This window comes from Lissotriton helveticus, chromosome 12 (genome assembly GCF_964261635.1).
Source record: "Lissotriton helveticus chromosome 12, aLisHel1.1, whole genome shotgun sequence".
Taxonomy (NCBI): domain Eukaryota; kingdom Metazoa; phylum Chordata; class Amphibia; order Caudata; family Salamandridae; genus Lissotriton; species Lissotriton helveticus.
The window spans coordinates 133,698,948-133,718,605 of NC_136073.1; the positions used below are offsets into that span (position 1 = coordinate 133,698,948).

At 42.3% G+C, this 19,658-nt stretch overlaps 6 non-coding genes across 6 annotated transcripts; all 6 read left to right on the forward strand.

The window, feature by feature from the left end:
• Window positions 1-7,186: 7,186 nt before the first annotated feature.
• Window positions 7,187-7,267, forward strand: TRNAS-AGA (transfer RNA serine (anticodon AGA)). Its single transcript has one exon. It is a non-coding gene; the product is annotated as a tRNA-Ser (tRNA).
• Window positions 7,268-8,920: 1,653 nt separating this feature from the next.
• On the forward strand, window positions 8,921-9,002 carry TRNAS-AGA (transfer RNA serine (anticodon AGA)). The gene has a single exon. It is a non-coding gene; the product is annotated as a tRNA-Ser (tRNA).
• Window positions 9,003-13,593: 4,591 nt separating this feature from the next.
• TRNAS-AGA (transfer RNA serine (anticodon AGA)) lies at window positions 13,594-13,675 on the forward strand. The gene has a single exon. It is a non-coding gene; the product is annotated as a tRNA-Ser (tRNA).
• Window positions 13,676-14,961: 1,286 nt separating this feature from the next.
• TRNAH-GUG (transfer RNA histidin (anticodon GUG)) lies at window positions 14,962-15,033 on the forward strand. Its single transcript has one exon. It is a non-coding gene; the product is annotated as a tRNA-His (tRNA).
• A 1,498-nt stretch (window positions 15,034-16,531) lies between these two features.
• Window positions 16,532-16,613, forward strand: TRNAS-AGA (transfer RNA serine (anticodon AGA)). Its single transcript has one exon. It is a non-coding gene; the product is annotated as a tRNA-Ser (tRNA).
• Window positions 16,614-18,266: 1,653 nt separating this feature from the next.
• TRNAS-AGA (transfer RNA serine (anticodon AGA)) lies at window positions 18,267-18,348 on the forward strand. Its single transcript has one exon. It is a non-coding gene; the product is annotated as a tRNA-Ser (tRNA).
• Window positions 18,349-19,658: the final 1,310 nt, after the last annotated feature.

A 19,658-nucleotide genomic window follows, 5' to 3' on the forward strand; every position in this document is an offset into this window, starting at 1 on the left:
GCATCATGGGAACAGGGCAGACCAAACTACCAAGCCAATTCTTCACCAGAAAGGAGACAAGCTACCGGGGACCGGTTTCTGGCATTTCAGCCTCTTCGGCCCGGCTTGCTTGAATCCTGATGGAGCAGTGAGAAAGGGACTCATGTCTGAGTATACCCTGCCACACCTATAGTGGCCAAAAACGATTCAGAAAAGGGGGTGGTGATGAACAGAGTGTCTGAATTAAGCAGACCACTCTTACCCAGTCCAAAGATCAGGGCTTGATCCATCACCGTTATTTATCTCACTGCCCCATCCCAGCTCAGAACCTGGCTATATGCAAATTAGTCTGTCCCTGGCCCAGTGCATCATGGGAACAGGGCAGACCAAACTACCAAGCCAATTCTTCACCAGAAAGGAGACAAGCTACCGGGGACCGGTTTCTGGCATTTCAGCCTCTTCGGCCCGGCTTGCTTGAATCCTGATGGAGCAGTGAGAAAGGGACTCATGTCTGAGTATACCCTGCCACACCTATAGTGGCCAAAAACGATTCAGAAAAGGGGGTGGTGATGAACAGAGTGTCTGAATTAAGCAGACCACTCTTACCCAGTCCAAAGATCAGGGCTTGATCCATCACCGTTATTTATCTCACTGCCCCATCCCAGCTCAGAACCTGGCTATATGCAAATTAGTCTGTCCCTGGCCCAGTGCATCATGGGAACAGGGCAGACCAAACTACCAAGCCAATTCTTCACCAGAAAGGAGACAAGCTACCGGGGACCGGTTTCTGGCATTTCAGCCTCTTCGGCCCGGCTTGCTTGAATCCTGATGGAGCAGTGAGAAAGGGACTCATGTCTGAGTATACCCTGCCACACCTATAGTGGCCAAAAACGATTCAGAAAAGGGGGTGGTGATGAACAGAGTGTCTGAATTAAGCAGACCACTCTTACCCAGTCCAAAGATCAGGGCTTGATCCATCACCGTTATTTATCTCACTGCCCCATCCCAGCTCAGAACCTGGCTATATGCAAATTAGTCTGTCCCTGGCCCAGTGCATCATGGGAACAGGGCAGACCAAACTACCAAGCCAATTCTTCACCAGAAAGGAGACAAGCTACCGGGGACCAGTTTCTGGCATTTCAGCCTCTTTGGCCCGGCTTGCTTGAATCCTGATGGAGCAGTGAGAAAGGGACTCATGTCTGAGTATACCCTGCCACACCTATAGTGGCCAAAAACGATTCAGAAAAGGGGGTGGTGATGAACAGAGTGTCTGAATTAAGCAGACCACTCTTACCCAGTCCAAAGATCAGGGCTTGATCCATCACCGTTATTTATCTCACTGCCCCATCCCATCTCAGAACCTGGCTATATGCAAATTAGTCTGTCCCTGGCCCAGTGCATCATGGGAACAGGGCAGACCAAACTACCAAGCCAATTCTTCACCAGAAAGGAGACAAGCTACCGGGGACCGGTTTCTGGCATTTCAGCCTCTTCGGCCCGGCTTGCTTGAATCCTGATGGAGCAGTGAGAAAGGGACTCATGTCTGAGTATACCCTGCCACACCTATAGTGGCCAAAAACGATTCAGAAAAGGGGGTGGTGATGAACAGAGTGTCTGAATTAAGCAGACCACTCTTACCCAGTCCATCACCACCCCTTGTTGTAAATAATTTTGTCCACCTTAAGCGTGGAAGGGTATACTCAGATGTGAGTCCCTTGCTCATTGCACCATCAGGATTCAAGCAAGCCGGGCCGAAGACGGCTGTAATGCCAGAAACCGGTCCCCGGAAGCTTGTTTCCTTCCCAGTGTAAGAATTGGCTTTTGTAGTCTGGTCTGCCCTGTTCCCATGATGCACTGGGCCAGGGACAGACTAATTTGCATACAGCCAGGTTCTGAAACTGGGATGGTGCAATGAGCTAAAAAACGGTGTTGGATCTAGCCCTGATCTCTTGACTGGGTGAGAGTACTCTGCTTAATTCAGAGACTCTGTCCATCACCACCCCTTGTTGTAAATCATTTTGTCCACCTTAAGCGTGGAAGGGTATACTCAGATGTGAGTCCCTTGCTCATTGCACCATCAGGATTCAAGCAAGCCGGGCCGAAGACGGTTGTAATGCCAGAAACCGGTCCCCGGAAGCTTGTTTCCTTCCCAGTGTAAGAATTGGCTTTTGTAGTCTGGTCTGCCCTGTTCCCATGATGCACTGGGCCAGGGACAGACTAATTTGCATACAGCCAGGTTCTGAAACTGGGATGGTGCAATGAGCTAAAAAACGGTGTTGGATCTAGCCCTGATCTCTTGACTGGGTGAGAGTACTCTGCTTAATTCAGAGACTCTGTCCATCACCACCCCTTGTTGTAAATAATTTTGTCCACCTTAAGCGTGGAAGGGTATACTCAGATGTGAGTCCCTTGCTCATTGCACCATCAGGATTCAAGCAAGCCGGGCCGAAGACGGCTGTAATGCCAGAAACCGGTCCCCGGAAGCTTGTTTCCTTCCCAGTGTAAGAATTGGCTTTTGTAGTCTGGTCTGCCCTGTTCCCATGATGCACTGGGCCAGGGACAGACTAATTTGCATACAGCCAGGTTCTGAAACTGGGATGGTGCAATGAGCTAAAAAACGGTGTTGGATCTAGCCCTGATCTCTTGACTGGGTGAGAGTACTCTGCTTAATTCAGAGACTCTGTCCATCACCACCCCTTGTTGTAAATAATTTTGTCCACCTTAAGCGTGGAAGGGTATACTCAGATGTGAGTCCCTTGCTCATTGCACCATCAGGATTCAAGCAAGCCGGGCCGAAGACGGCTGTAATGCCAGAAACCGGTCCCCGGAAGCTTGTTTCCTTCCCAGTGTAAGAATTGGCTTTTGTAGTCTGGTCTGCCCTGTTCCCATGATGCACTGGGCCAGGGACAGACTAATTTGCATACAGCCAGGTTCTGAAACTGGGATGGTGCAATGAGCTAAAAAACGGTGTTGGATCTAGCCCTGATCTCTTGACTGGGTGAGAGTACTCTGCTTAATTCAGAGACTCTGTCCATCACCACCCCTTGTTGTAAATAATTTTGTCCACCTTAAGCGTGGAAGGGTATACTCAGATGTGAGTCCCTTGCTCATTGCACCATCAGGATTCAAGCAAGCCGGGCCGAAGACGGCTGTAATGCCAGAAACCGGTCCCCGGAAGCTTGTTTCCTTCCCAGTGTAAGAATTGGCTTTTGTAGTCTGGTCTGCCCTGTTCCCATGATGCACTGGGCCAGGGACAGACTAATTTGCATACAGCCAGGTTCTGAAACTGGGATGGTGCAATGAGCTAAAAAACGGTGTTGGATCTAGCCCTGATCTCTTGACTGGGTGAGAGTACTCTGCTTAATTCAGAGACTCTGTCCATCACCACCCCTTGTTGTAAATACCATATGATGGTGGCTGTCTTTCGCATGTGCAAAGTGGTGATTGTCCGTAGGGTTTTGTATTTAATTTTTTCATGTTTTATTGGTACCACAGTGGCTACTGTGCTTGGTACCCTAGTACCAGGCACTGATACCGGGGTACCTGCGACCCAATCTTCTTATTTTTCAGTTTTTACCTGTTTTCAATTAAAGTGGGGTGTCGCAAAGGCATGCCTATCCTGACCCCTATGTGGCCATTGTGATTTTTTCCCTCCTTCAGGACTAGAGGATTGAGATGGCTGACCCAACATTTTTATGGCCAGCCAATCGGGGTCCACCCTTCCACTTTGAATTGGCCAATAGCAGATTATTTGGCACCAATGGCTCAGTTATTTTTAAGTTTTAACTGGTGTTTACCTTAACATGTACATTTCTAATGCACACATTCAGTGAAAATGTATCTTGTTGCTGATTAATGGATGTTTTTACCCAACTCCATGGTACTTATTTTATCAACCTCAGGATAAAAGGCTGAGTGGATTGGGATTTGAACCCGTTGCAGTGAGGTCATGTATAGACTCCTACAGTGGATGCATTAGTCCACGAAGACAGGAGAGCAGCTCATCATGATCTCCATTTGGATGCTAATTTCTAAAAAATGGCTGAAGAGATTTACACCAAATAACCAAAAACAGGTTTTCTCTATAAAGTTCTAACATTTTCCAGATCAATTTTGGTATAATTTCTGAATAACTTTCTGTGATGAAGCCAAAGTGATTGTTTTTTTTTCTTCAATCTTTTTAATGAAATAGTACCAAGGCTATTAAAGAAAGGAAATACATGTTTTTCCTATGAAAACTCTGGTCAAACTAGAACTAAACTGTGGTATCTGTGTAATAAAGTTATGATATTCACCACTCAATATGCCATAATATGGTGTATGGTTAGTGAAACTCAACCACACACGCCTGTCTGTTTATGCTTAAGAAGTTGAATACACAATGTTATGTGCCTATTTACAAAATACTTTTTAACATTAGTAAATCACTTATATCTCCTAGTCAATTATTACAGCTATTTGTCAGATTGCCCTGCTACTGGTCTGAAAAATTAGAACTTTTCAAGGTAAGAATGATTGTTAGAAAGGTACTTGACGGTCATTGCAATTAGTCTTCAGATATTGCTCACAAAGCTACCACTAATCTTCAATTAGCGGTCACAATAAATGAGACTAGCCTTAATTTTGCCCTTGAAATAGCACAATAGTGTTCAATTAACTTTCACTTTAAATTCTGCTAGTCTTACTTGAGGCTTCACAATCATTGCCGTTAGTATTCAGATATTGCTCGCAAAGAATACCACTAGTCTTCAAATAGTGGTCTGTTAGTATTCAGATATTGCTCACAAAGAATACCACTAGTCTTCAAATAGTGGTCCGTTAGTATTCATATATTGCTCACAAAGAATACCACTAGTCTTCAAATAGTGGTCCGTTAGTATTCAGATATTGCTCACAAAGAATACCACTAGTCTTCAAATAGTGGTCACAATCAATGAGACTAGCCTTCATTTTGCTCTTGAAATAGCACAAGAGCTGCAAATAAACACTAACAGAATACTACTAAGCTTCAAATACTATTCTTCTAGAATACTACTAGTCTTCTTTTAGCAATCAATTGAAGTGTTCATCATGTATTTGAAGGGTAGTTGAGTAGAACTAGTATTCCCTCATTAGCATATTTCGGCTTGTGGGCATACTACTTAGTCTTCATGCATACTAAATGAATACTATGTTTTAATGGTAAATGAATACCACTGTAAACACTGAAATCACACTAAATGAAGAGCTTCCATTTTGGTGAGGGTGATTAGCTGGGAGGAGCTCACGGCAGCATCCTCCCTATAAAAGTGTAGATGGACCGCTCCTTAACTCTTTCTTGCTTCACATACAGATGGCTTGAGGAGGTACAGGGGAGATGCAGTTCTACTAGACAGAATAGAAGATCTGCGCCAGGTGTGTTTCTCTGAATTGGTGTCCCATCACAGGCCTACAAGTGTATGTGTGATCTTTGACTCCTGGCAGTTCACAAGCAGGCGGCCAGGAAACGGTTTCAGCCTATTAACCACTGAGGAGACAAAGCCTTTGTATAAGGAATGAGGAAGCAATGAACACATTCAGCCTATCACAGGAGTTCCCTGAGTGTTCCGAATTATAAATTCTCCATGTCACTGTATGTTATTGAGCCCAAGTAGCTCGCCGTGATCGTATAGTGGTTAGTACTCTGCGTTGTGGCCGCAGCAACCTCGGTTCGTATCCGAGTCACGGCATTGTGGTTGGCAAAGTCATGGCAGTTGGGTTTTTCTGTTACAGAATTACCAAATGTACCAGTTGTTTTTGTAAAATGTCTATTAAAAACAGATCCTTTAAAATATTTAAACGATCTAACGACAAATTATTTAAACACACATGATTATAAGATGTAGCTATATTGTACCTACTGACATAAATTATCGTTCTTGAACCTATTTGCGGTGGGGGGAATGGAGCTCTCCCCCATGCCAATTAGAATGCAGATGAATGCAGTTGCAGTTGAGTGACCTGTGTTGTGGCTGTCTAGAGGGAATGCACAAATGTAGCTGTCTCGCAGCCTAATCCAGACGTCAATTGGAGACAGGTTTTCAGGCAAATAGAGCAGTAAGTGCAGAGAAATGCTCACTCTCTAAAAATGGCATTTATAAAATAGTAAAGTTAAATCCAACCTCACCAGTAAATAGGATTTATCAATAAATAAATAAAGCTTCTCCTCTCTGATATGGAATTACCCCCCAAAAAGTATAAGGGAATACCCAATGCTAACCAATGAGAGGGGCAGACCTCACAGTAGTGAAACATGTAATAGACTGTTTGGTACTACCAGGACATGCAAACTACCACAGTACATGTCTTACCTTTTACTTACATAGCATGATGCCCCTAGGACTACCTAGGGCATACCTTACGGGTTAATTATATGTAATAAAATTGGAGTTTAGGACTTGGCAAGTAGTTTTAAATGGCAAGTCGAAGTGGCAGTACACTGCAGCACAGGCACTGCAGTAGCAGGCTTGAGACAGGTTTGAAATGCTACTTCTTTGGGCGGCACAATCAGTCCCTGGGTATATGGTATACCACTTTACAAGGGGCTTTCAAGTACATTAAATCTGTCAGTCAGGTATACTCCAATTACACACATGATTAGGGAAGAAGCACGTGCACTTCAGCACTGATTAGTAGCGATACAGTGATCAGAGTCCTAAGGCCAACAAAAAGATACAGCAAAATGCGTAGGTGAAAAGCAATAAGGTAGGGTTGAGACCACCTTAAGAATGCAAGGTCTAACAAAAACGAACTAAGGATAACATGAGTAAAACATCAGGTTTCTCTACGGCATTTGGTGAGACAAGTGTGCCTTCTTTTATCTTCCATAAATGCAATCTTTCCCTGACCCCTTTATTATATAGCTCTTCAAGTAAAAAAGATAAAGCACTTACAAAGGAGCCTCAAATACTCAAAGATGGTAGACTTCTGTAATATGGGCCATAGACTAAAAGCAGCACGAAAACAGAGTGCAATAGGGTCCCAAAAACTTGAATGCCTCATGAGAGTTTGCATGAAAGCCTATCCATTTCCGAACTAGAGATATACTCATGCAATTTTTGTTTTTAGGAGAGAATGTGCCTGCTGAAAAAAACATTATTTTTAAAAAGTGCATTGCAGAATATCAGAAATTTGCTGTGGGACACCTTGAAAACTTTCATACAGATTATTTGCACAAAACTTACAGTCAGTTGTTGTGGCCGAGTGGTTAAGGCGATGGACTAGAAATCCATTGGGGTCTCCCCCGCTGGTTTGAATCCTGCCAACAACGAGAAACTTTTTAACATCGGCTACAATTTCAGAAGTTAACCTTTAGAATTTCTTCCATGTCAGTTTTATAAATAGGTGGCTTATTTTGGTGTCACTATTGCCCTTTCACATATTTATTATCGCTACCCCTTTCATATCTTTGCTATAACTCTCGTCCTACATTAGCCCTGGTGCAAACACTTCAAATTATTATACCCTGGCTCTCTCAGTCATACCATTCATGCACTTGAAACTTACTTTACCAATAAAAGAAGCAAATAGAAAAATAAAACAAAAGTGCTTGCTGGATTAGGCAAACACACTTCATAAAACTGCATTTTCTTTTCTGTTCTCGCCGTGTTACAAGCTTAACTGCTCCCTGTTTAATTTCTCTTAGCCTGCTGTCCCAGGAAGATAATTTTATCTAAAGGCTCTTTCCGTGTTTTTTTCCTAGTCTTTCTTTCCCTTTTCTTAGATTTGTAACTGTTCCTTTATGTGCTCTATTTAGGCGCCATTAATCTCATTTGAGATCCTTGTACCTGCTGCTGTTTTCTCCACACCTCATACTGCCTTTTCCCTCTTTCTCTCTTTCTCTGAGGTTGGTGGCTACTTTCCAAAGCTTCTGATGCCCCAATGTTCCTTCATCTTGTTGTCAGACGTGAATTGGAAAAGCAACCAAATTAACAAGCCTTTACCACTCATACATGGCAGAGGTTTATACTTTAATTCAATGAGGTAAGAAAAGCGTGTTGTGGGGCCCCTACGAGCCATGGTGCTTGCTTCATCATAATTAGGCACGCAGTCATTAGCCACAGCTCTGATCATGGGTCACTGAGGTCAGTTTCAATAATTCCTCAAAAACCTAACCATGCAGTCCCCCCTAACTGTGTAGTTATCTTGCTTTACTGCTGTTTGTGTGATTAGCTGGGAGGAGCTCACTGCAGCATCCTCCCTATAAAAGTGTAGATGGACCGCTCCATAACTTTTTCTTGCTTCACATACAGATGGCTTGAGGAGGTACAGGGGAGATGCAGATCTAATAGACAGAATAGAAGATCTGTGCCAGGTGTGTTTCTCTGCATTGGTGTCCCATCACAGGCCCACAAGTGTATGTGTGATCTTTGACTTCTGGCAGTTCACAAGCAGGCGGCCAGGAAACGGTTTCAGCCTATCAACCACTGAGGAGACAAAGCCTTTGTATAAGGAATGAGGAAGCAATGAACACATTCAGCCTATCACAGGAGTTCCCTGAGTGTTCCGAATTATAAATTCTCCATGTCACTGTATGTTAATGAGCCCAAGTAGCTCGCCGTGATCGTATAGTGGTTAGTACTCTGCGTTGTGGCCGCAGCAACCTCGGTTCGAATCCGAGTAACGGCATTGTGGTTGTCAATGTCACGGCAGTTGGGTTTTTCTTTTACAGAATTACCAAATGTACTAGTTGTTTTTGTAAAATGTCTATTAAAAACAGATCCTTTAAAATATTTAAACGATCTAACGACAAATTATTTAAACACACATGATTATAAGATGTAGCCTTATTTTTGTTTTTAGGAGAGAATGTGCCTGCTGAAAAAAACATTATTTTTAAAAAGTGCATTGCAGAATATCAGGAATTTGCTGTGGGACACCTTGAAAACTTTCTTACAGATTATTTGCACAAAAATTACAGTCAGGTGTTGTGGCCGAGTGGTTAAGGCGATGGACTAGAAATTCATTGGGGTCCCCCCGCGCAGGTTCGAATCCTGCCAACAACGAGAAACTTTTTAACATCGGCTACAATTTCAGAAGTTAACCTCTAGAATTTCTTCCATGTCAGTTTTATAAATAGGTGGCTTATTTTGGTGTCACTATTGCCCTTTCACATATTTATTATCGCTACCCCTTTCATATCTTTGCTATAACTCTCGTCCTACATTAGCGCTGGTGCAAACACTTCAAATTATTATACCCTGGCTCTCGCAGTCATACCATTCATGCACTTGAAACTTACTTTACCAATAAAAGAAGCAAATAGAAAAATAATACAAAAGTGCTTGCAGGATTAGGCAAACACACTTCATAAAACTGCATTTTCTTTTCTATTCTCCCCGTGTTGCAAGCTTAACTGCTCCCTGTGTAATTTCTCTTAGCCTGCTGTCCCAGGAAGAGAATTTTATCTACAGGCTCTTTCCGTGTTTTTTACTAGTCTTTCTTTCCCTTTTCTTAGATTTGTAACTGTTCCTTTACGTGCTCTATTTAGGCGCCATTAATCTCATTTGAGCTCCTTGTACCTGCTGCTGTTTTCTCCACACCTCATACTGCCTTTTCCCTCTTTCTCTCTTTCTCTGAGGTTGGTGGCTACTTTCCAAAGCTTCTGATGCCCCAATGTTCCTTCATCTTGTTGTCAGACGTGAATTGGAAAAGCAACCAAATTAACAAGCCTTTACCACTCATACATGGCAGAGGTTTATACTTTAATTCAATGAGCTAAGAAAAGCGTGTTGTGGGGCCCTACGAGCCATGGTGCTTGCTTCATCATAATTAGGCACGCAGTCATTAGCCACCGCTCTGATCATGGGTCACTGAGGTCAGTCTCAATAATTCCTCAAAAACCTAACCATGCAGTCCCCCCCTAACTGTGTAGTTATCTTGCTTTACTGCTGTTTGTGTGATTAGCTGGGAGGAGCTCACGGCAGCATCCTCCCTATAAAAGTGTAGATGGACCGCTCCTTAACTCTTTCTTGCTTCACATACAGATGGCTTGAGGAGGTACAAGGGAGATGCAGGTCTACTAGACAGAATAGAAGATCTGCGCCAGGTGTGTTTCTCTGCATTGGTGTCCCATCACAGGCCCACAAGTGTATGTGTCATCTTTGACTCCTGGCATTTCACAAGCAGGCGGCCAGGAAACGGTTTCAGCCTATCAACCACTGAAGAGACAAAGCCTTTGTATAAGGAAAGAGGAAGCAATGAACACAATCAGCCTATCAAAGGAGTTCCCTTAGTGTTCCGAATTATAAATTCTCCATGTCACTGAACGTTATTGAGCCCAAGTAGCTCGCCGTGATCGTATAGTGGTTAGTACTCTGCGTTGTGGCCGCAGCAACCTTGGTTCGAATCCGAGTCACAGCATTGTGGTTGGCAATGTCACGGCAGTTGGCTTTTTCTTTTACAGAATTACCAAATGTACCAGTTGTTTTTGTAAAATGTCTATTAAAAACAGATCCTTTAAAATATTTAAACGATCTAACGACAAATTATTTAAACACACATGATTATAAGATGTAGCTGTATTGTACCTACTGACATAAATTATCGTTCTTGAACCTATTTGCGGTGGGGGGAATGGAGCTCTCCCCCATGCCAATCAGAATGCAGATGAATGCAGTTGCAGTTGAGTGACCTGTGTTGTGGCTGTCTAGAGGGAATGCACAAATGTAGCTGTCTCGCAGCCCAATCCAGACGTCAATTGGAGACAGGTTTTCAGGCAAATAGAGCCGTAAGTGCAGAGAAATGCTCACTCTCTAAAAATGGCATTTATAAAATAGTAAAGTTAAATCCAACCTCACCAGTAAATAGGATTTATCAATAAATAAATAAAGCTTCTCCTCTCTGATATGGAATTACCCCCAAAAAAGTATAAGGGAATACCCAATGCTAACCTATAAGAGGGGCAGACCTCACAGTAGTGAAAAATGTAATAGACTGTTTGGTACTACCAGGACATGCAAACTACCACAGTTCATGTCTTACCTTTTACTTACATAGCATGATGCCCCTAGGACTACCTAGGGCCTACCTTAGGGGTTAATTATATGTAATAAAATTGGAGTTTAAGGCTTGGCAAGTAGTTTTAAATGGCAAGTCGAAGTGGCAGCACACTGCAGCACAGGCACTGCAGTAGCAGGCTTGAGACAGGTTTGAAATGCTACTTCTTTGGGCGGCACAATCAGTCCCAAGGTATATGGTATACCACTTTACAAGGGGCTTTCAAGTAAATTAAATCTGTCTGTCAGGTATACTCCAATTACACACATGATTAGGGAAGAAGCACGTGCACTTCAGCACTGATTAGTAGCGATAAAGTGATCAGAGTCCTAAAGCCAACAAAAAGATACAGCAAAATGCGTAGGTGAAAAGCAATAAGGTAGGGTTGAGGCCACCTTAAGAATGCAAGGTCTAACAAAAACAAACTAAGGATAACATGAGTAAAACATCAGGTTTCTCTACGGCATTTGGTGAGACAAGTGTGCCTTCTTTTATCTTCCATAAATGCAATCTTTCCCTGACCCCTTTATTATATAGCTCTTCAAGTAAAAAAGATAAAGCACTTACAAAGGAGCCTCAAATACTCAAAGATGGTAGACTTCTGTAATATGGGCCATAGACTAAAAGCAGCACGAAAACAGAGTGCAATAGGGTCCCAAAAACTCGAGTGCCACATGAGAGTATGCATGAAAGCCTATCCTTTTCCAAACTAGAGATATACTCATGCAATTTTTGTTTTTATGAGAGAATGTGCCTGCTGAAAAAAACATTATTTTTAAAAAGTGCATTGCAGAATACCAGGAATTTGCTGTGGGACACCTTGATAACTTTCATACAGATTATTTGCACAATACTTACAGTCAGTTGTTGTGGCCGAGTGTTTAAGGCGATGGACTAGAAATACATTGGGGTCTACCCGCGCATGTTCGAATCCTGCCAACAACGAGAAACTTTTTAACATCGGCTACAATTTCAGAAGTTAACCTTTAGAATTTCTTCCATGTCAGTTTTATAAATAGGTGGCTTATTTTGGTGTCACTATTGCCCTTTCACATATTTATTATCGCTACCCCTTTCATATAGTTGCTATAACTCTCGTCCTACATTAGCGCTGGTGCAAACACTTCAAATTATTATACCCTGGCTCTCTCAGTCATACCATTCATACACTTGAAACTTACTTTACCAATAAAAGAAGCAAATAGAAAAATAAAACAAAAGTGCTTGCTGGATTAGGGAAACACACTTCATAAAACTGCATTTTCTTTTCTATTCTCCCCGTGTTACAAGCTTAACTGCTCCCTGTGTAATTTCTCTTAGCCTGCTGTCCCAGGAAGAGAATTTTATCTACAGGCTCTTTCCGTGTTTTTTTCCTAGTCTTTCTTTCCCTTTTCTTAGATTTGTAACTGTTCCTTTACGTGCTCTATTTAGGTGCCATTAATCTCATTTGAGCTCCTTGTACCTGCTGCTGTTTTCTCCACACCTCATACTGCCTTTTCCCTCTTTCTCTCTTTCTCTGAGGTTGGTGGCTACTTTCCAAAGCTTCTGATGCCCCAATGTTCCTTCATCTTGTTGTCAGACGTGAATTGGAAAAGCAACCAAATTAACAAGCCTTTACCACTCATACATGGCAGAGGTTTATACTTTAATTCAATGAGCTAAGAAAAGCGTGTTGTGGGGCCCCTACGAGCCATGGTGCTTGCTTCATCATAATTAGGCACGCAGTCATTAGCCACAGCTCTGATCATGGGTCACTGAGGTCAGTTTCAATAATTCCTCAAAAACCTAACCATGCAGTCCCCCCTAACTGTGTAGTTATCTTGCTTTACTGCTGTTTGTGTGATTAGCTGGGAGGAGCTCACTGCCGCATCCTCCCTATAAAAGTCTAGATGGACCGCTCCTTAACTTTTTCTTGCTTCACATACAGATGGCTTGAGGAGGTACAGGGGAGATGCAGATCTAATAGACAGAATAGAAGATCTGTGCCAGGTGTGTTTCTCTGCATTGGTGTCCCATCACAGGCCCACAAGTGTATGTGTGATCTTTGACTTCTGGCAGTTCACAAGCAGGCGGCCAGGAAACGGTTTCAGCCTATCAACCACTGAGGAGACAAAGCCTTTGTATAAGGAATGAGGAAGCAATGAACACATTCAGCCTATCACAGGAGTTCCCTGAGTGTTCCGAATTATAAATTCTCCATGTCACTGTATGTTATTGAGCCCAAGTAGCTCGCCGTGATCGAATAGTGATTAGTACTCTGCGTTGTGGCTGCAGCAACCTCGGTTCGAATCCGAGTCACGGCATTGTGGTTGTCAATGTCACGGCAGTTGGGTTTTTCTTTTACAGAATTACCAAATGTACTAGTTGTTTTTGTAAAATGTCTATTAAAAACAGATCCTTTAAAATATTTAAACGATCTAACGACAAATTATTTAAACACACATGATTATAAGATGTAGCCTTATTTTTGTTTTTAGGAGAGAATGTGCCTGCTGAAAAAAACATTATTTTTAAAAAGTGCATTGCAGAATATCAGGAATTTGCTGTGGGACACCTTGAAAACTTTCTTACAGATTATTTGCACAAAAATTACAGTCAGGTGTTGTGGCCGAGTGGTTAAGGCGATGGACTAGAAATTCATTGGGGTCCCCCCGCGCAGGTTCGAATCCTGCCAACAACGAGAAACTTTTTAACATCGGCTACAATTTCAGAAGTTAACCTTTAGAATTTCTTCCATGTCAGTTTTATAAATAGGTGGCTTATTTTGGTGTCACTATTGCCCTTTCACATATTTATTATCGCTACCCCTTTCATATCTTTGCTATAACTCTCGTCCTACATTAGCGCTGGTGCAAACACTTCAAATTATTATACCCTGGCTCTCGCAGTCATACCATTCATGCACTTGAAACTTACTTTACCAATAAAAGAAGCAAATAGAAAAATAATACAAAAGTGCTTGCTGGATTAGGCAAACACACTTCATAAAACTGCATTTTCTTTTCTATTCTCCCCGTGTTGCAAGCTTAACTGCTCCCTGTGTAATTTCTCTTAGCCTGCTGTCCCAGGAAGAGAATTTTATCTACAGGCTCTTTCCGTGTTTTTTTACTAGTCTTTCCTTCCCTTTTCTTAGATTTGTAACTGTTCCTTTACGTGCTCTATTTAGGCGCCATTAATCTCATTTGAGCTCCTTGTACCTGCTGCTGTTTTCTCCACACCTCATACTGCCTTTTCCCTCTTTCTCTCTTTCTCTGAGGTTGGTGGCTACTTTCCAAAGCTTCTGATGCCCCAATGTTCCTTCATCTTGTTGTCAGACGTGAATTGGAAAAGCAACCAAATTAACAAGCCTTTACCACTCATACATGGCAGAGGTTTATACTTTAATTCAATGAGCTAAGAAAAGCGTGTTGTGGGGCCCCTACGAGCCATGGTGCTTGCTTCATCATAATTAGGCACGCAGTCATTAGCCACCGCTCTGATCATGGGTCACTGAGGTCAGTCTCAATAATTCCTCAAAAACCTAACCATGCAGTCCCCCCCTAACTGTGTAGTTATCTTGCTTTACTGCTGTTTGTGTGATTAGCTGGGAGGAGCTCACGGCAGCATCCTCCCTATAAAAGTGTAGATGGACCGCTCCTTAACTCTTTCTTGCTTCACATACAGATGGCTTGAGGAGGTACAAGGGAGATGCAGGTCTACTAGACAGTATAGAAGATCTGCGCCAGGTGTGTTTCTCTGCATTGGTTTCCCATCACAGGCCCACAAGTGTATGTGTGATCTTTGACTCCTGGCAGTTCACAAGCAGGCGCCAGGAAACAGTTTCAGCCTATCAACCACTGAGGAGACAAAGCCTTTGTATAAGGAATGAGGAAGCAATTAACACATTCAGCCTATCACAGGAGTTCCCTGAGTGTACCGAATTATAAATTCTCCATGTCACTGTACGTTATTGACCCCAAGTAGCTCGCCGTGATCGTATAGTGGTTAGTACTCTGCGTTGTGGCCGCAGCAACCTCGGTTCGAATCCGAGTCACGGCATTGTGGTTGGCAATGTCACGGCAGTTGGGTTTTTCTTTTACAGAATTACCAAATGTACCAGTTGTTTTTGTAAAATGTCTATTAAAAACAGATCCTTTAAAATATTTAAACGATCTAACGACAAATTATTTTAACACACATGATTATAAGATGTAGCTATATTGTACCTACTGACATAAATTATCGTTCTTGAACCTATTTGCGGTGGGGTAATGGAGCTCTCCCCCATGCCAATCAGAATGCAGATGAATGCAGTTGCAGTTGAGTGACCTGTATTGTGGCTGTCTAGAGGGAATGCACAAATGTAGCTGTCTCGCAGCCCAATCCAGACGTCAATTGGAGACAGGTTTTCAGGCAAATAGAGCAGTAAGTGCAGAGAAATGCTCACTCTCTAAAAATGGCATTTATAAAGTAGTAAAGTTAAATCCAACCTCACCAGTAAATAGGATTTATCAATAAATAAATAAAGCTTCTCCTCTCTGATATGGAATTACCCCCCAAAAAGTATAAGGGAATACCCAATGTTAACCTACGAGAGGGGCAGACCTCACAGTAGTGAAAAATGTAATAGACTGTTTTGTACTACCAGGACATGCAAACTACCACAGTACATGTCTTACCTTTTACTTACATAGCATGATGCCCCTAGGACTACCTAGGGCCTACCTTTTGGTTAATTATATGTAATAAAATTGGAGTTTAAGGCTTGGCAAGTAGTTTTAAATGGCAAGTCGAAGTGGCAGTACACTGCAGCACAGGCACTGCAGTAGCAGGCTTGAGACAGGTTTGAAATGATACTTTTTTGGGCGGCACAATCAGTTCCTGGGTATATGGTATACCACTTTACAAGGGGCTTTCAAGTCAATGAAATCTGTCAGTCAGGTATACTCCAATTACACACATGATTAGGGAAGAAGCACGTTCACTTCAGCACTGATTAGTAGCAATAAAGTGATCAGAGTCCTAAGGCCAACAAAAAGATACAGCAAAATGCGTAGGTGAAAAGCAATAAGGTAGGGTTGAGGCCACCTTAAGAATGCAAGGTCTAACAAAAACAAACTAAGGATAACATGAGTTAAAACATCAGGTTTCTCTACGGCATTTGGTGAGACAAGTGTGCCTTCTTTTATCTTCCATAAATGCAATCTTTCCCTGACCCCTTTATTATATAGCTCTTCAAGTAAAAAAGATAAAGCACTTACAAAGGAGCCTCAAATACTCAAAGATGGTAGACTTCTGTAATATGGGCCATAGACTAAAAGCAGCAGGAAAACAGAGTGCAATAGGGTCCCAAAAACTTGAGTGCCACATGAGAGTATGCATGAAAGCCTATCCTTTTCCAAACTAGAGATATACTCATGCAATTTTTGTTTTTAGGAGAGAATGTGCCCGCTGAAAAATACATTATTTTAAAAAAGTGCATTGCAGAATGCCAGGAATTTGCTGTGGGACACCTTGAAAACTTCAATACAGATTATTTGCACAAAACTTACGGTCAGTTGTTGTGGCCGAGTGGTTAAGGCGATGGACTAGAAATCCATTGGGGTCTCCCCGCGCAGGTTCGAATCCTGCCAACAACGAGAAACCTTTTAACATCGGCTACAATTTCAGAAGTTAACTTTTAGAATTTCTTCCATGTCAGTTTTATAAATAAGTGGCTTATTTTGGTGTCACTATTGCCCTTTCACATATTTATTATCGCTACCCCTTTCATATCTTTGCTATAACTCTCGTCCTACATTAGCGCTGGTGCAAACACTTCAAATTATTATACCCTGGCTCTCTCAGTCATACCATTCATGCACTTGAAACTTACTTTACCAATAAAAGAAGCAAATAGAAAAATAAAATAAAAGTGCTTGCTGGATTAGGCAAACACACTTCATAAAACTGCATTTTCTTTTCTATTCTCCCCGTGTTACAAGCTTAACTGCTCCCTGTGTAATTTCTCTTAGCCTGCTGTCCCAGGAAGAGAATTTTATCTACAGGCTCTTTCCGTGTTTTTTTCCTCGTCTTTCTTTCCCTTTTCTTAGATTTGTAACTGTTCCTTTATGTGCTCTATTTAGGCGCCATTAATCTCCTTTGAGCTCCTTGTACCTGCTGCTGTTTTCTCCACACCTCATACTGCCTTTTCCCTCTTTCTCTCTTTCTCTGAGGTTGGTGGCTACTTTCCAAAGCTTCTGATGCCCCAATGTTCCTTCATCTTGTTGTCAGACGTGAATTGGAAAAGCAACCAAATTAACAAGCCTTTACCACTCATACATGGCAGAGGTTTATACTTTAATTCAATGAGCTAAGAAAAGCGTGTTGTGGGGCCCCTACGAGCCATGGTGCTTGCTTCATCATAATTAGGCACGCAGTCATTAGCCACAGCTCTGATCATGGGTCACTGAGGTCAGTTTCAATAATTCCTCAAAAACCTAACCGTGCAGTCCCCCCTAACTGTATAGTTATCTTGCTTTACTGCTGTTTGTGTGATTAGCTGGGAGGAGCTCACGGCAGCATCCTCCCTATAAAAGTATAGATGGACCGCTCCTTAACTTTTTCTTGCTTCACATACAGATGGCTTGAGGAGGTACAGGGGAGATGCAGGTCTAATAGACAGAATAGAAGATCTGCGCCAGGTGTGTTTCTCTGCATTGGTGTCCCATCACAGGCCAACAAGTGTATGTGTGATCTTTGACTTCTGGCAGTTCACAAGCAGGCAACCAGGAAACGGTTTCAGCCTATCAACCACTGAGGAGACAAAGCCTTTGTATAAGGAATGAGGAAGCAATGACCACATTCAGCCTATCACTGGAGTTCCCTGAGTGTTTCGAATTATAAATTCTCCATGTCACTGTATGTTATTGAGCCCAAGTAGCTCACCGTGATCGTATAGTGGTTAGTACTCTGTGTTGTGGCTGCAGCAACCTCGGTTCGAATCTGAGTCACGGCATTGTGGTTGGCAATGTCACGGCAGTTGGGTTTCTCTTTTACAGAATTACCAAATGTACCAGTTGTTTTTGTAAAATGTCTATTAAAAACAGATCCTTTAAAATATTTAAACGATTTAACGACAAATTATTTAAACACACATGATTATAAGATGTAGCCTTATTTTTGTTTTTAGGAGAGAATGTGCCTGCTGAAAAAAACATTATTTTTAAAAAGTGCATTGCAGGATATCAGGAATTTGCTGTGGCACACCTTGAAAACTTTCATGCAGATTATTTGCACAAAACTTACAGTCAGTTGTTGTGGCCGAGTGGTTAAGGCGATGGACTAGAAATCCATTGGGGTCTCCCCGCGCAGGTTCGAATCCTGCCAACAACGAGAAACTTTTTAACATCGGCTACAATTTCAGAAGTTAACCTTTAGAATTTCTTCCATGTCAGTTTTATAAATAGGTGGCTTATTTTGGTGTCACTATTGCCCTTTCACATATTTATTATCGCTACCCCTTTCATATCTTTGCTATAACTCTCGTCCTACATTAGCGCTGGTGCAAACACTTCAAATTATTATACCCTGGCTCTCTCAGTCATACCATTCATGCACTTGAAACTTACTTTACCAATAAAAGAAGCAAATAGAAAAATAAAACAAAAGTGCTTGCTGGATTAGGCAAACACACTTCATAAAACTGCATTTTCTTTTCTATTCTCCCCGTGTTACAAGCTTAACTGCTCCCTGTGTGGAAAAGTAAATTTTGCCATGTTCTGTGTCCCTACGTGTCATCCATCATATGTTATGTGTGCATGATTAAATATGCATATGTATTCCCTATGTTCGATTCAAGACGCAATTATAGTTGTGTCCACCTCTAGTATGCCAGTTTCCAGTTCTCGTGAATACTACGAATATCAGGTCTATGTAAAGCTACGTTGCCACGTTTCTCAGTGTGCACGTTATTCCATTATAAAGTCCCCGTTTCTAGGCCTCAAAAGGGCCTGGACACCAGATTCAGCTCCTGTCTCCTGAAACCTCGCTGAGGAGTGATACAGCCCCCACCTGTATCCTCGACCCTTCACTTACTTCCTGCCTCACAGTGCCCGGTTCAGCCTGGCTCTGCCTCTGAGTCTGCCAAAAGTATGTTATGATTCCAGTTATCAGTTCAGTCCTCCTTCTCTGCATTCCTAAAGCTACTGAATCGCATCGATAGTTTCCGTCATTGTCTAGCCTTCACGTCTCCACGTTAGAGAAATACTGTATTAATGGTCATTTAATATTCTTCATCACGCACTACATGTAGAATAATGCATGGTCCAGTCTTAGAATCAAGTTAGCCTTTCCCCTCCTGACTTCTAGTTTATATCAACATGTTCTCTAAACATCAGATACTAGATACTGTTTAGGTACATGTCGCCCTGACTCTCCAGACTTCAGTCTCTGCTCCTAGCACAGAGTTCATAGCCCCCAGCTTCTCCTAGTGATACGTCATTGCTAGTTTGCGCGCACCATCAGGTTAGAGGTCCCGGCTCCTTAGGTAGCCCCCTCCATGGTTTCCGCCCCATTCATGACATATTCTGTTACGTTTGCATCACATGTCTATGTATACGCCCTGTTACACCTCTTTTCACCCTTATCTTTCGCGACTGCTACGCGTCACACCTTCTGCTCCACCCACTGCTACGCCTATTGCA